Source organism: Chionomys nivalis, chromosome 7 (assembly GCF_950005125.1).
Source record: "Chionomys nivalis chromosome 7, mChiNiv1.1, whole genome shotgun sequence".
In the NCBI taxonomy this organism is placed as follows: domain Eukaryota; kingdom Metazoa; phylum Chordata; class Mammalia; order Rodentia; family Cricetidae; genus Chionomys; species Chionomys nivalis.
In genome coordinates, this window is record NC_080092.1 from 41864863 (window position 1) to 41878366 (window position 13504).

At 46.9% G+C, this 13504-nt stretch overlaps 1 long non-coding RNA gene across 1 annotated transcript; it reads left to right on the forward strand.

Annotated features, from left to right (window-relative positions):
- The first annotated feature begins 4828 nt into the window (after positions 1–4828).
- LOC130876885 (uncharacterized) lies at positions 4829–10952 on the forward strand. Its single transcript, XR_009057371.1, has 3 exons — positions 4829–4913; positions 5478–5580; positions 10913–10952. It is a non-coding gene; the product is annotated as an uncharacterized LOC130876885 (long non-coding RNA).
- Positions 10953–13504: the final 2552 nt, after the last annotated feature.

Sequence of the window (13504 nt, forward strand, 5' to 3'; positions counted from 1 at the left end):
GTGTTCATGCAGGAGGCCCAGCTGGCTGGGCTCCTGGGCAAGGTCCTCGCCATTAGACCAGACTAGGGAGCACCTGACCGTGGACAGGATGAGGGAGAGCAAACAGCTGCTCCTGAAAGATGGCGTCTTGGCTGCCACCAACCAGGCTTGCCATTCATGGGATGTTTTGTTGACAGATCCAACTTCTCGTATGCCCTCACCCATACCCCAGCACAGGAGAACATGGCTTAGCACAGAGCAGGGGCTGATGTCTTGACCTCTCATCCCCGAGGCAAGGGCCGGATCACCCTTGTGAAGTGATGAGTCTGGTCATATGTGATGTCAAATGCTGACATATGTAAGTGTAGGAAAAGAGTTGTGAAAGCGTGAAGAGGAGGTGATGGGAGAGAAGGGGAGAGGAGAGAAGGGGAGGGGACAGAGGAGAAGGGAGAATATGGAGGGGAGAGGAGAAGTCGAGTTGTGTAGCCATTTCTCCTGATATTGAAACATTCTATCTCCCAGGGAAGCTCCTTTAGACAGAAGGAAACTCAAAATAGCTTCAGAAAGTACCCAAAAGTGACCAGATTCGACAGGCCCCTCCCTTCTAAGAGTAGACAATAGAGACTACAAAGTCACTCTCAGACAAGCCTCAGCGGCAAAGAAGACTTGAGACCAGCCCAGTCCAACTGAGTCACTTAGAAAGGACACTCTCTAACTGTTGAGCTACCTGCAGGCTGTGCAGTGAACTCCAGGCTCTGCTCCTGCAATCCAGTGGCCCCAATAGAACCCATTGGTTCACCAAGCTGGACTTTGGTGGCATCTGTACTTTGGTTTGTGTGGCTCCCGGTCTGGGCTAAGCAGATGTGTTTCTCCTCAAGAAAAGTCTTGTCACACAACGAGGAACAGGAGGTTGGGGAAGAAAAGAAAAGAGGAAGGGGAAGAAAGGAAAAGAAGAAGAGGGGAGAGGGGGATGAGGAGAAGAGAAGGCTGGGGGAAGAGAGAGGAGAAAGTAAGGGAGGAGGAGGAGAAGGGAGGAAGAAGGCTCACATGATAAAGGCTTGGTCCTCAGCTGTGGTGTGCTAGGGGGGTCACCTTGTAAGAAAAGCTTAAGTCATCGGTGCGCTCTTTTGAGGTGACACTGGGACTCCATTTCTTCCTCTCTGCTTTCCAGCTGCCATGAAGTGAACAGATTCTTCCAGTCCATGTGGCTCCTGTGACAGCCTAAGCTGCCACAGGCCTAAGTCATCAGGGCCTGTGACCTGAAAGCCGTAGCGAAGACAAGTCTTTCTTACACTGGAGCTGGCCCTCAGCTACTTGTTACGCTGAGCACAGATGGTTAGCACAGTCACCAGCCATGTCTGGCAGATGTGTGCCTTGTAACTGCTCCTCCTGATTCGTGCTTAGCGAGCCTGGCCCAACCCAGTGCTCTCCGGAAGCTGACCTTCCCTGGCTTCCCCAGTGACTTCCTGACTCCTCTTTCCTTCCCCAACTTGTATCTGAATTACCCTTAGTCTGTATGCCCTGCTGTGACAGAAGGGGCATGGGCTGTGTGTGCCCATGAACAGTAACTTTTGTTGCTCACAGCTCTGAAGGCTGACAGTCTAGCCCACCTGCTGTGTGTGGACACTCCCTCAATACCTGTTGCTATGATAGGATATTCTGACCAAAGCAACTTAAAGGGAAGGAAAAGGGGTTTATTCCAGGTTACAGTTTCAGATTACTGATTCCAGGTTACAGTTCAAGGGTTCCGTCCTTCATGATGAGAAAGGCTCTGGAGGTGGCAGGAGGTTGATGTAGCCACTCACATCACATTCACAATCAGGAAATAGAAATGTGAATGCACAGTGGGTGGTGGTTCATTCGTCTTATTCCAGCACTCAGTGTTGGGGACTGCAGACCACCAGACCCTGAATTTCTTGTAAACAATTTGTTTTCCTCTGCTCTGAGCAGGATGCAGCTGCTCTGAGCATGAGACCCTGATGGTAGGGGTGGTTTCTCATGGGTCTGCAGCTGAAAGATCCTGAGAGCTGGGGTGTGGTCAGAGCCCTGTATAAGCTGCTCCTGAACACAATAAAGGGGGTGTTCTTGTTTCAAGGATGACCCGTGTCTCTGTCTGTGTGTCTTTGTGTGTTTAGCTCTCCAGGCCCTTGCCCGAGGCTCATGAACCACCTCTAGGGCAGGCACCGCACACAGGTGTAGTACCGTAGTACATGCAGTACAGGCAGAAGGTACAAGTGGAGGCCCCAGCGAGATCGGGAACTAGGGAGACACTGAGAGATCGCCCTCGGGAATAGTGAGGGTGGGTGGAAGATGGGCATATGCATTTCAGTCCCAAGGCTCTTGCCTGATAGCGGTTCCAGTGGTGCAGGCGCCACAGCAGGAGGCACCGCTGAGATCGGGAACTAGAGGTTCTCTGAGGGATGCCCTCTGGAAGGCTGGCCAGCAGGAAAGTAATAAAGAGGAGGCAGGAGGGCCAATTGGAGGCCTCAAAAAGATGGAATGTGCACAGATGTATGTTGTTGTGTTTTCTTTTTTGACTGGAGATGAGAACAGACCCCTGAAGGTCACCATGAAGGGCCCACAAACATACTTCACCCATTAAACAGCAGGAAGTAGTCTAGAGGGAGAACTATGCCCAGATTCCCTACTGGAAGTTGCGGGAGAGGAGGAGCACTGTGGGCAACGACTGAGGCAGCAGAGGAAGGCGGCAGCAGCGTCTTGGTTCGGAGTCCTGCTCCACTCCCCATACAAACCCGGAGCAAGCACAACTCAGGCCAGAAGGCGGCTGGAGCAGAGCTTTGTGAGGGAGGCAGCCGACTGCTGTGAGTGCTCATGGAAAAACCCAGAAGGTAGTGGCAGTGCCAGGAGCCATGCCCAGGAGTTTGTGGAGAGAGTGGCAAGCTTTCTCCCAGGGGTGGCAGAAGGCATGTCACCCTGGCCCAGTCAGTCAGTGCCCTGCCTGGTGGAGTCACCCTGGCCGAGAGAGACTTTAGGATCACCATGGCCTGTAGTGGCTGTTGTTGTCACTGTTGGGGACTCCAGACTACCAGACCCTGAATTTCCTGTAAAAAAACTTGTTATGCTTGTGGCTGTTCTGAGCAAAACAACTTGTTTTCCTATGTTTGCAGCTGCTCTGAACATGAGACCCTGATGGCAGGGGAGTGGTTTCTCATGGGTCTGCAGCTGAAAGATCCTGTGAACTGGGGTGTGGCCAGAGCACTATATAAGCTGCCCCTAAACACAATAAAGGGGGCTTTCTTGTTTCAAGGATGACCCCTGTTTCTCTCTCTCTCTCTCTCTCTCTCTCTCTCTCTCTCTCTCTCTCTCTCTCTCTTTAAATCTTTAGGCCCTTACCCGAGACTGCAAACCGTCCTGTAGTGCACTGTGGGTGTAGTACCATAGTACACGTAGTACAGGTGAACTGTACAACTTGGGAGGCAGAGGCAGGCGGATCTCTGAGTTCGAGGCCAGCCTGGTCTATAAGAGCTAGTTCCAGGACAGTTAGGGCTGTTACACAGAGAAATCCTGTCTCAAAAAATCAAAGAAAAGAAAGAAACGTGATGCATGCTGTTATTCAGTTCTCTTTCTCCACATATACATCCAGGATCCCATCCAGAGAATGGCTGCCCACAGTGGGAAGGTCTTGCCACCTCAGTGAACACAATCAATATAATCCCCTGCAGATTTGCTCAGAGGGCCATCTCCTGGGTGATTCCAGTCAAGTTGATAGCTAACACCCTGACCCCGGCTGGGTTCTCTGGCAGAAAGAGTGGGGGCAGAGCTGGACCTGCAGGACTCTCCCTGGGGTTGAATGGAATGGTGAGGGTCACTACTCTGCCACATTAGTGGTGGCAGGCAGAGGAGGGCCTAGGCTGAGTAGCCAGAGAAAGGTCTCCAAACTTGAGCTGGGCCCAGGAAGTTACCCCAGGCCTCACCAAACTCAAGTTAGGCTTAGGAAGTTACAGTGGGCCTCAAGCCTCATGAGGCCAAACAACACCCATGATCAGTCATGCTAATCCCAGATTGAGGGCTGTACCATCTTGACCAATTCCCTCCCCTCAGGCCTTGAAGTTAGGATCAGTGTTCCACTGTGCGGTGGGAGATGCATCAGACCGTAACCACACACTCAACCCCAATGTGCGGTCCAGAGCTGATCTGGAGGAAGCTGTCCTGCAGGAGCACATAACCAGGGCTAGCTTTTAGAGTGCTCCCAGAAGACGGACTGCCACCATGGCCCTATGCTCGGCAGTGGTGAATTTCCCAGGCAGGAAGCGACTCCACTCCCTGCATTGAGGATGGCTCTTTGCACACTTTCTTAGCCTTTGCTCTTCTGTTGCAGCCATCCCTGGCCAGGTGATTACATAAGAGTCCCCCTTGCCAACTGTCACCAAGGCCACCTAGAAGCTCAAGACATCCACACGCCAGTGCGAGCTGGCTGCAGGCTGGCGGAAACTCTTCTCACTACTTCTACTGGTCCATTTTTTTTTCAAAGAAGGAAAACCAACAACACACATTTCCTGCAAAATTAAGATGAGTTGAGAGGCCAGGGAGACACATGGGGGGCAACAAATCCCAGCCCTGGGAAAAGGAGTCAGTTTTCTTTGAAGGGGCAACTCCTAGAAGTTCCACCAGGCTCCATGCGCAACAGTATTTGGGCACCCCAAACTAGACTCAATGGGTAGAGAGAGAGAGAGAGAGAGAGAGAGAGAGAGAGAGAGAGAGAACATGGTTGGTAGGGAGGTGGTGGGGGTGGGGTCTGAGAGGAGTTGGGGGAGGCAGGTGAATATAATCAAAATACATTGTATGTAATTCTAGGAAAATAAAAATATTCTGAAAACAAAAAAGAGGCTGGGAGGAAGTGCCCAGTTTGGAAACAGCACTAGTTTCCTGGACACCATCTGTGCAAGGCTTCATCCAAGGACAGGATTATGCAGGTATCCTCTTTCCATGCCCGCCCTTTCTCTGTGGACTGCATGACCTCGAGTGACTCACTTAGTCTTTGGGGCTTTGGCTTCTTCATCTGCAGGGTGAGATGGGTTTCCCCACAGTCTCCTCAGAGACACCTCCTTTTGTCACTCCCTCCCTCTGCTCCCTCTACAAGCAAGGACTGGCCTGGCTGGAAACTGAGTGCCAAGGGGTCAGCAGAGGGTACATCCTTGCTTCTCCCAGGTACACTATTTGGCCTAGGATTCAACCTTTAGGTAGAAGGTAGCCAGACTCTAGCTAGGGCTTTCTCGGCCATTGGTTTACCTCAGTGGCATTTTCACAGAAATAGCAAAAGGGTGTTTGTGTCCCCAGTGTGCCTCAAGAGAGTGACCCTGGAGAAGGACAGGCCCAGGGACGGTAGTGCCCTCATCCAGTGCTCTGTGGAGCACAGTGAGGTGCGATAGGGGTGCCTAGCTCTACCCAATGGCCAGTGCCAGCTCCAGCTGCTCTCAAGCCTCGTGCCTGTCCCTTCTGCTTCCCTGAGTGTGTCATTCACTGTCCCCACACCTTAGAGCAAGCAATTCATCTAAGAGAAGAAGAGGCAATCAGCGGAAAGCAGCAAACTGTGCTGAAGGGCAAAGGAGTCATGGCTCCTGGGGCAGAAAGAGGTGAAAGGTGAGTGGTAAAGGGGTCATCCCCTAGGGTCTCTAGCCCACCCCAGCCCCCACCAGAAGTCCAGACAGTTCAGAGTGTGTGAGGAGGAAGTAAGCCCACATAAAGTTCTTAGCAGGCCAGGTGACACATGCCTAGGACTCTAGCTCTTGGGGAGGCTTGAGGCAGGAGGATGAAAGTTCAAGCTACTGTGGGCTCTGTAGCCAGCCTGTACCCTGAATGGAGAAAGGAAAGAGGGAAAGTGAGGAGGGAGAAAGAGGGACTGAGAGAGCAAAAGGAAAGGAGGGGAAGACTGAGATAAAATATACATTTCCAGTGAGAAACACCTCCACGCATTTAGAGATAATAAAGGAAAAGGTCTAGGGCCCTAGTATCTCGGGCACTATGCAGAAATTCAGGCCCCATGCACAACACCAAATGTTTCACACTTTTTCTTTTGAGCTACCAACCAGCTCGCAAATCATGACACGGAAACTTCTTATTAGTTATGAATGCTCGGCTTTATCGTATGCTTGTTCACTAGCTCATAACTTAACCTGTTTTTCTTCATCTACATTTTGCCTAGTATTTTTTTTTTGCTACATTTTGTCTTTCTTCTGTATGTCTGTCTTTTACTTCTCATGTTAGCAGCTGTCTGACTTCTGACCCTGGGTGTGTCCCTGTCTTTCTCCATTTTCTTCTTCTCTCTCTAACCTACTACTTATTTCTCCTCCTACTTATTCTCTCTGCCCACCAGCCCCCACCTATCCCTCTTCTGCCTGGCTACTGGCCATTTAGCTTTTCATTAGACCAATCAGGTGCCTTAGACAGGCAAGGTGCAATAGCAACACATCTTTACACAATTAATGCGCATAAACAAATGTAACACACCTTTACAGTTACAGTAATAGTCCACAGCATAAACAAATGTAACACACCTTTACACAGTTACAGTAATAGTCCACAGCATAAACAAATGTAACACACCTTTACACAGTTACAGTAATAGTCCACAGCATAAACAAATGTAACACACCTTTACACAGTTAAAGAAATAGTCCACAGATAAACAAATGTAACACACCTTTACACAGTTAAAGAAATATTCCACAGAGAAACAAATGTAACACACCTTTACACAGTTACACTAATAGTCCACAGCATAAACAAATGTAACATACCTTTACACAGTTACAGTAATAGTCCACAGCATAAACAAATGTAACACACCTTTACAGTTACAGTAATAGTCCACAGCATAAACAAATGTAACATACCTTTACACAGTTAAATAGTCCACAGCATAAACAAATGTAACACACCTTTACACAGTTACAGTAATATTCCACAGCATAAACAAAAGTAACACACCATTACACAGTTACAGTAATAGTCCACAGCATAAACAAATGTAACACACCTTTACACAGTTAAAGAAATATTCCACAGATAAACAAATGTAACACACATTTACACATTTACAGTAATAGTCCACAACATAAACAAATGTAACACACCTTTACAGTTAAAGAAATATTCCACAGTGCCGGGCGGTGGTGGCGCACGCCTTTAATCCCAGCACTTGGGAGGCAGAGGCAGGCGGATCTCTGTGAGTTCGAGACCAGCCTGGTCTACAAGAGCTAGTTCCAGGACAGGCTCCAAAACCACAGAGAAACCCGGTCTCGAAAAACCAAAAAAAAAAAAAAAAAAAAGAAATATTCCACAGATAAACAAATGTAACACACCTTTACACAGTTACAGTAATAGTCCACAGCATAAACAAATGTAACACACCTTTACACAGTTACAGTAATAGTCCACAGCATAAACAAATGTAACACACCTTTACACAGTTACAGTAATAGTCCACAGCATAAACAAATGTAACACACCTTTGCCTAGTTAAAGTAATAGTCCACAACAGACCAGGACTCAATGGTGGTTGTGACCCCGCATTGCCCACGTAGGCTGTCCTTTTGAGGCAGGTTCTTTGATATGGGACGAGCCTAATAGTTGGTCAATCCCAGTGAACAAACATTTACAGCTTAGCATCCTAATTTTGTTTATTTCTAACAGGTCTGATGAACACACTACTTTACCTTTGGGGTATTTTGGAGACAATGTTCCCTTAGCTGAATTCTACTTTGTGTGGTTTAATATCTTCTAAGCAAATCTATTAGTATATCTTTTATGACATAATTATATTACTTTGAGTTTCTTCTACATCAAGACCATGAAGGAGAAGGAAGGAAGGAAGGAGAGGGAAGTAAGGAAAGAGGAAGGGAGGAAGGCAGGCAAAAGGAGGCCACCACTCTCTCCATGCTCTGTGTGGCATTCGTACACAAAGAACGAAACAGTGACAGTGTGGCGAGAGGGCTGTGAGCATCCTGTCCTTTCAGGCAGGCAGGTGCACAGTGGCTGGGAGCAGGGGTACAGGGGTGGGGTGGGGCTTGCCAAGCTGGAAGGCTGTGTGTTCAAGGAAGCTTCAGAAGGAGGTGAGAGCCTGAGGCAGGCGCATCTCAGCCTTCCTTTCAGTTCTGTCGCTTTAGAGATACACACTGAACACCCATGGTCTTCCCTTCTATCCCGGGAGTCTGACCACCTAGCCACAGGGCCAACCACCTTGGCACCTGCAGGGTGCTCCCTGTGCCCGCACCCTTCACTGTTTCTCTTGCACCATCAGTTTTAATTTTAGGTTAGAATTCACGTTTTGAGCAGCTGGGGGTTTAAATCTCCTCCATGTGAGCATGTGCTCTGTCATTTCAAAACTGGAGCTGAGGTTCCAGGGGAAAGTTACAGGATTCCAACAGGGCGGGGGTGGGGGTGGGGTGACAAGTGAGAAAAGACAACTAGAGAAGGGTGGTTGTTCCTTTAAGAGTTAACAGAAGGAGTGGAGGCTGAAGCTTTGGAGCAGTTAGCATCCAGGGGAAAAAGTCTTGGCTAACCAATGATTTGAATGAAAATGAGTTGGTAAAAAAAACCTCAGGAGTATGACTTCAGAACAATAACAAACCACTTTAGACGAAGCTGGTTCCTGGAAGGAATGGTCTTGCTTGAGTTCTACTAAAAGCTGTTTGGTGAAATGCAGGGAAACTGGATGAAAAATAGCAAAAAGGAGAGCAAGGGACTAAAAGAACATTTTCTGAGTCTAATAGAAATAGAGTCTGATTTTCTGTGCTGAATGATGCACACACGAGGACTTCTGGGGACGTCAGGATGGTGGAGTCTCTTTGGTAAGGGGAAGTGACTGAGAGGAACAGAAAGGAAGAAAACTAACGGGGAGGCTGGCTGGGCTGGGGCAAACAATTCATCCAAGGGTCAGCAACAGCTCACGGATTACAGGTCAACTCAACACACATAGAACTTCCTCTCACTTGAGCTATGATTGCTTAAAAATGCTTCACAAAAAGCAAAGCTTTCCTCACCTGCCCAACATATCAGGATAAAAAAAAATAGGAAAAAAGGAATCACGGGTAGGAACACGCTCAGTTAAAGAAGCCCCCATCACTTGCTGAGGGCATCTGAGGGAGACAAGAGTGTTTTGGGATAACACAAGCAAACTCTTAGGTATTTGGATGCAGCTCTTTGAACATTCGAGTCTGGGTTTGGTTTCCTTTCCTCTCAATGAGGCTGTTTGAAGCTGAAAAGAACTTTGCTGTGCACCTAGCACTAATCACGTAGCTGCACACACTTGCTCCAGTGATTGGTATAGCAGCTCTAAAGCAGCAGTGCTCTTGTGTCCATCTGCAGAGGAGAAACGGAGGTGCAGGAAGGCAGGCTAACTTGTCACAGGCTGTAGGCTAAGTCCCCATATAATTTATTTTTGTGGATGTGAGTGTACCTGTTTCTGCGTATACCCATGCATGTAGGTGCTCAAGGAGGTCAGAAGAGAGCCTTAGATGCTTATGGGTGCTGGGAATTGAAGTTGGGTCCTCCAGCCCCTCCCCTTGCAACTTATGAAAGAAACAAACTACTACAATAAATATTGCTGTGCCTGCCATATGTACCGAATTCCAATTCTCTGTTCCTTTAGTGGGTGGGGGTGGCTCCTTCAGTTCCTTTTCTCAATGTGCACACACACACACATATACATATGCCTGTGTCTAGGGATAATATGTGGTGTGATTTTTCATATCATAAACATTTACATAATGCTATGGGTTGGATAAATGTGCCCTCGAGGCCCGTGTGTTAAAAGCTTAGCTCCCAGCCCCTGGTGCTATATAGACAGATGCTGGAGTAGTTCCCTTAAAGGGGTGATTGTGAGCCCTTGGTCCCATCTTCCTCTTTTCTCACCTTTGCAGTTTGGCCATCAGGTGACCGTTTTGCACACCCTGTAGCGCTCCTTGTCTCACAGCTGCTCCTAAGGCAAGAGGGCCAATTGGTCATCCTCTAACAGCCGCTCTCAGCCTCTTGATCCTGGGACCCTTTAACACAGTTCCCCATGCCAGGTGACCCCTACCGGAAAATATAATAGTTGCTGGACAGTGGTGGCGCACGCCTTTAATCCCAGCACTTGGAAGGCAGAGGCAGGCGGATCTCTGTGAGTTCGAGGTTAGTCTGGTCTACAAGAGCTAGTTCCAGGACAGCTAGGGCTGTTACACAGAGAAACCCTACCTTGAAAAAAAAAACAAAAAATAGTTATTATTATTATTATTTCATTTTTTTTTGAGACAGAATTTCTCTGTAGCCCTAGCTGTTCTGGAATTCACTTTGTAGAACAGGCTGGCCTCGACTCATAGAGAATCAACTGCCTCTGTCTCCCGAGTGCTGGGATTAAAGGCGTGTGCCACCAACTGCCAGCCATAAAATTATTATTGCTACTTCATAACTGTAATTTTCCTACTGTTATGAATCATAATGTAAATATCTGTGTTTTCCAATGGTCCTTGGGGGTCATGAGCTATAGTTTGAGAATGGCTGCTCTAAACCTCCAAACGTGTGGCAAAACCAATCTTTTCTCTTTGAAGTCAGATGTGCTTTGCCCAGATGTGTTTTGGGGGACAGTAAAGACTTGGTTGTAACACACTGCTTAGGGAACACTTTTGTGCCACTTGGTTCTTCCACCAATTCTACTACTGTGATGGCGAACTCTGCCTATGGCCATGTCTTTGGTATGTGTACACCACCCAGTGGGGGCACCACTTGCCATGTTTGGTTACAGATCTTTTGAAATGTGGCTGGTTCAAGGGAGATGGGACATGGGAAGAAAACACACAGCAGATTTCAAAGACAGTGTGATAAAAAGGATAAGCACCTTAGTAATGATTTTTAGTGTTTTTTGATGAAATGATAATAGTTTTTATACTATGATAAACAAAATACGCTATTGACTTCACTTGTTTTTTGTTTCTAGACTGCCGAACTGAAAGACCCTGCACCTTCCATCTGTGGTGCATGCGGCATTTCTACAGGAGAGTGCTAATGGGGCTGGAGAGATGGCTCAGTGGTTAAGAGCACTGGCTATTCTTCCAGAGGACCTGGGTTCAATTCCCAGCACCCACATGGCTGCTCACAACTGTCTGTAACTCCAGTTCCAGAGGATCTAGAATCACACAGACATGCATGTAGAAAAAGCACCAACATAAATGAAATAAAAATAAATATTTAAAAAATGAAATCCTAGTTAAATAAATTAAGATGGTGTTTTAGGAGCATTAACTTTAGGTGTATTTTCATTTTATTTACAATCTATTCTATCTTTCATTGTATGGGTGTCTTACCTACTGTGTGTTTGTGCATCATTTGCATGCCTCGTGACTGTGGATGCTGGAAGAGCGCATCATATCTCCCAGAACTGGAGTGACACACAGCTGTGAACTGCCCAAGTGGATGCTGGGAATCAAACCAAGGTCCTCTGGAGGAGCAGCCAGTGCTTGTAACCCCTGAGCCCCTGATGATATTTTACTCTGTTGCCAATCTAGGTTTTGTTAACAGGAAAAGGAAGAATGCCCCACATGCAAGTGGGAATACATTTTATATTACTTCAAACAGATAATTATCCCAAGTATTGGAGCACTTTGTATTCTAGCAAAGCACAGACTGGATGATTAATAATGAAGAGATTTTTGTGCACAGCTGCAGAGGCTGAGAAGGCTAAGGTTAAGGAGCCATGTCTGTATATGGGGCTTACGGCTCTGTCATAATATGACAATAGGCGTTGTGTAACTAGAGAGCAAGAGAGGGCAGAATGTGTTTTTAGGGCAAACCTATTCTCTTCGAGAGAATTCATTTCTAAAGTAACATGAACTCATCCATGTGACTCAACTAATGACTCATAAAGGTGCTACCCTTGATCATCGGGATGTTTCTCACACATGAACTTTGGAGACACAGTCCTGCTATTGCAATACATAAAAAATCCACTCAGATTTCCTATGATGCTATGGAGCTAAGTGAAGCTAAGCAACTGTCCAAAGTTATACCAGGAAGGCAGGCTGCTCAAGCCTGGCCTTTTAGCCACAAACCTGATGGTACCCCGAACAAGGTACCCTGAGAAGTCATGTAAGCCTGCCCAAGAAGGTCCAGCCGCAGCTTAACTGGGTGAGGCCTCTCACACAATCTCTCCGTATCTCAGTGGTACCCCTCTTTTCTAACTTTCATCGGCATGGATGTACAGACACACACTTATTTCAGCAATTTCAGCTTTAATGAAGCCAGAATAGGGAGCATTTTTCTGACATCTGTTTCCAATGTTGTGAAGTCAGCTCTATTCTTTGCCACTAATTATATTAACTATTTTTAGGGCAAACTGTCAATGCGCCATACTTATTCATGCTTCCTACATTCCCAATTTGTTTTTTAGCCATATCTATTTATAACTTGAGTTTTTTTTTTTTAAAGAGATGCCCTCATTCTGCCAATGATAAATTTGGAGCTTGTAATTAAGTTATAAAACACATTGTGGGGGGATGACATATCATGAGGATATTATTGGTGGCTACTAGATTGCTTTTTGAATTCTGCATAAAAACGTTAACACTTGGAATTATAAAGTTACAGATTAGGGAGAACCTGAGATCACCTACCTGTAGATTTTAGACCATAGACTTGGTGTCAAGGAAGCTCTGTGACCTTGTGATTCTGGGGCTGCTATTAGAACCCTTGTTAATGTCAGTTTCCTTCTCTATAGAATAAAAGTGTCCATCCCAGAGTTTCTCAGGGGATTAGAGGAGGGTTTTAATTATTTATTGTCATTTTCATTGCAGAGTGGTAGTGATAACTGCTATCTTACCGTACTTTCCTCCAGAGGTCTCCAGAGGTGTCTCCTCTCTTCTGGCACATTTGTTCCAATTTCAACAGACCTCCATTCTCTTCCAAGACTTAGGAACCTCCCCTTGGGTGGAGAGGTCCTGGGTTAGAAGGAAGCCTTACAGCTTCATGCAGTGAGAAACATTTTTCTATCAAAGACACTTAGTCCCACAAGGGCTTATATTTCCTGGATGCCCCCTCCTTTTGGGTAACTAGCCCATCATATCATATTGTGACGTTGTGTCCTGTTGGGGACAGCAGACCACCAGACCCTGAGTTTCTTGTAAACAACTTGTTTTCTTGTGCCTGCAGCTGCTCTGAGCACGAGATCCTGAGGACAGGGGAGTGGGTTCTGGTGAGCCCTACAGCTGAAAGATCCCGAGAGCTGGGGCGTGGCTATCAGTTAAGGATCCCTATATAAGCTTCCCTGGCGCACAACAAAGTTGGCATTTTTGTATCAGGGATGACCCGTTTCTCTGTCTGTGTGCGTGTGTGTTAAGTCTCCAGCTTAGTTTCTGGCTCGCGTACCATCCTGTAGTGCAGGCGCTACCGTGCCCCACCAATGGGGTGGAATGCAGTCTCCACCTAAGTCAGGGCTAAAAGGCAGTGGGCATTTTCTTGAGTACTTTTGCTGCTTTGGTTTGGGTTCCGGTGTGGTCATTTTTTCAAAAGGAAATCACCTTGTCAAATTTCACTT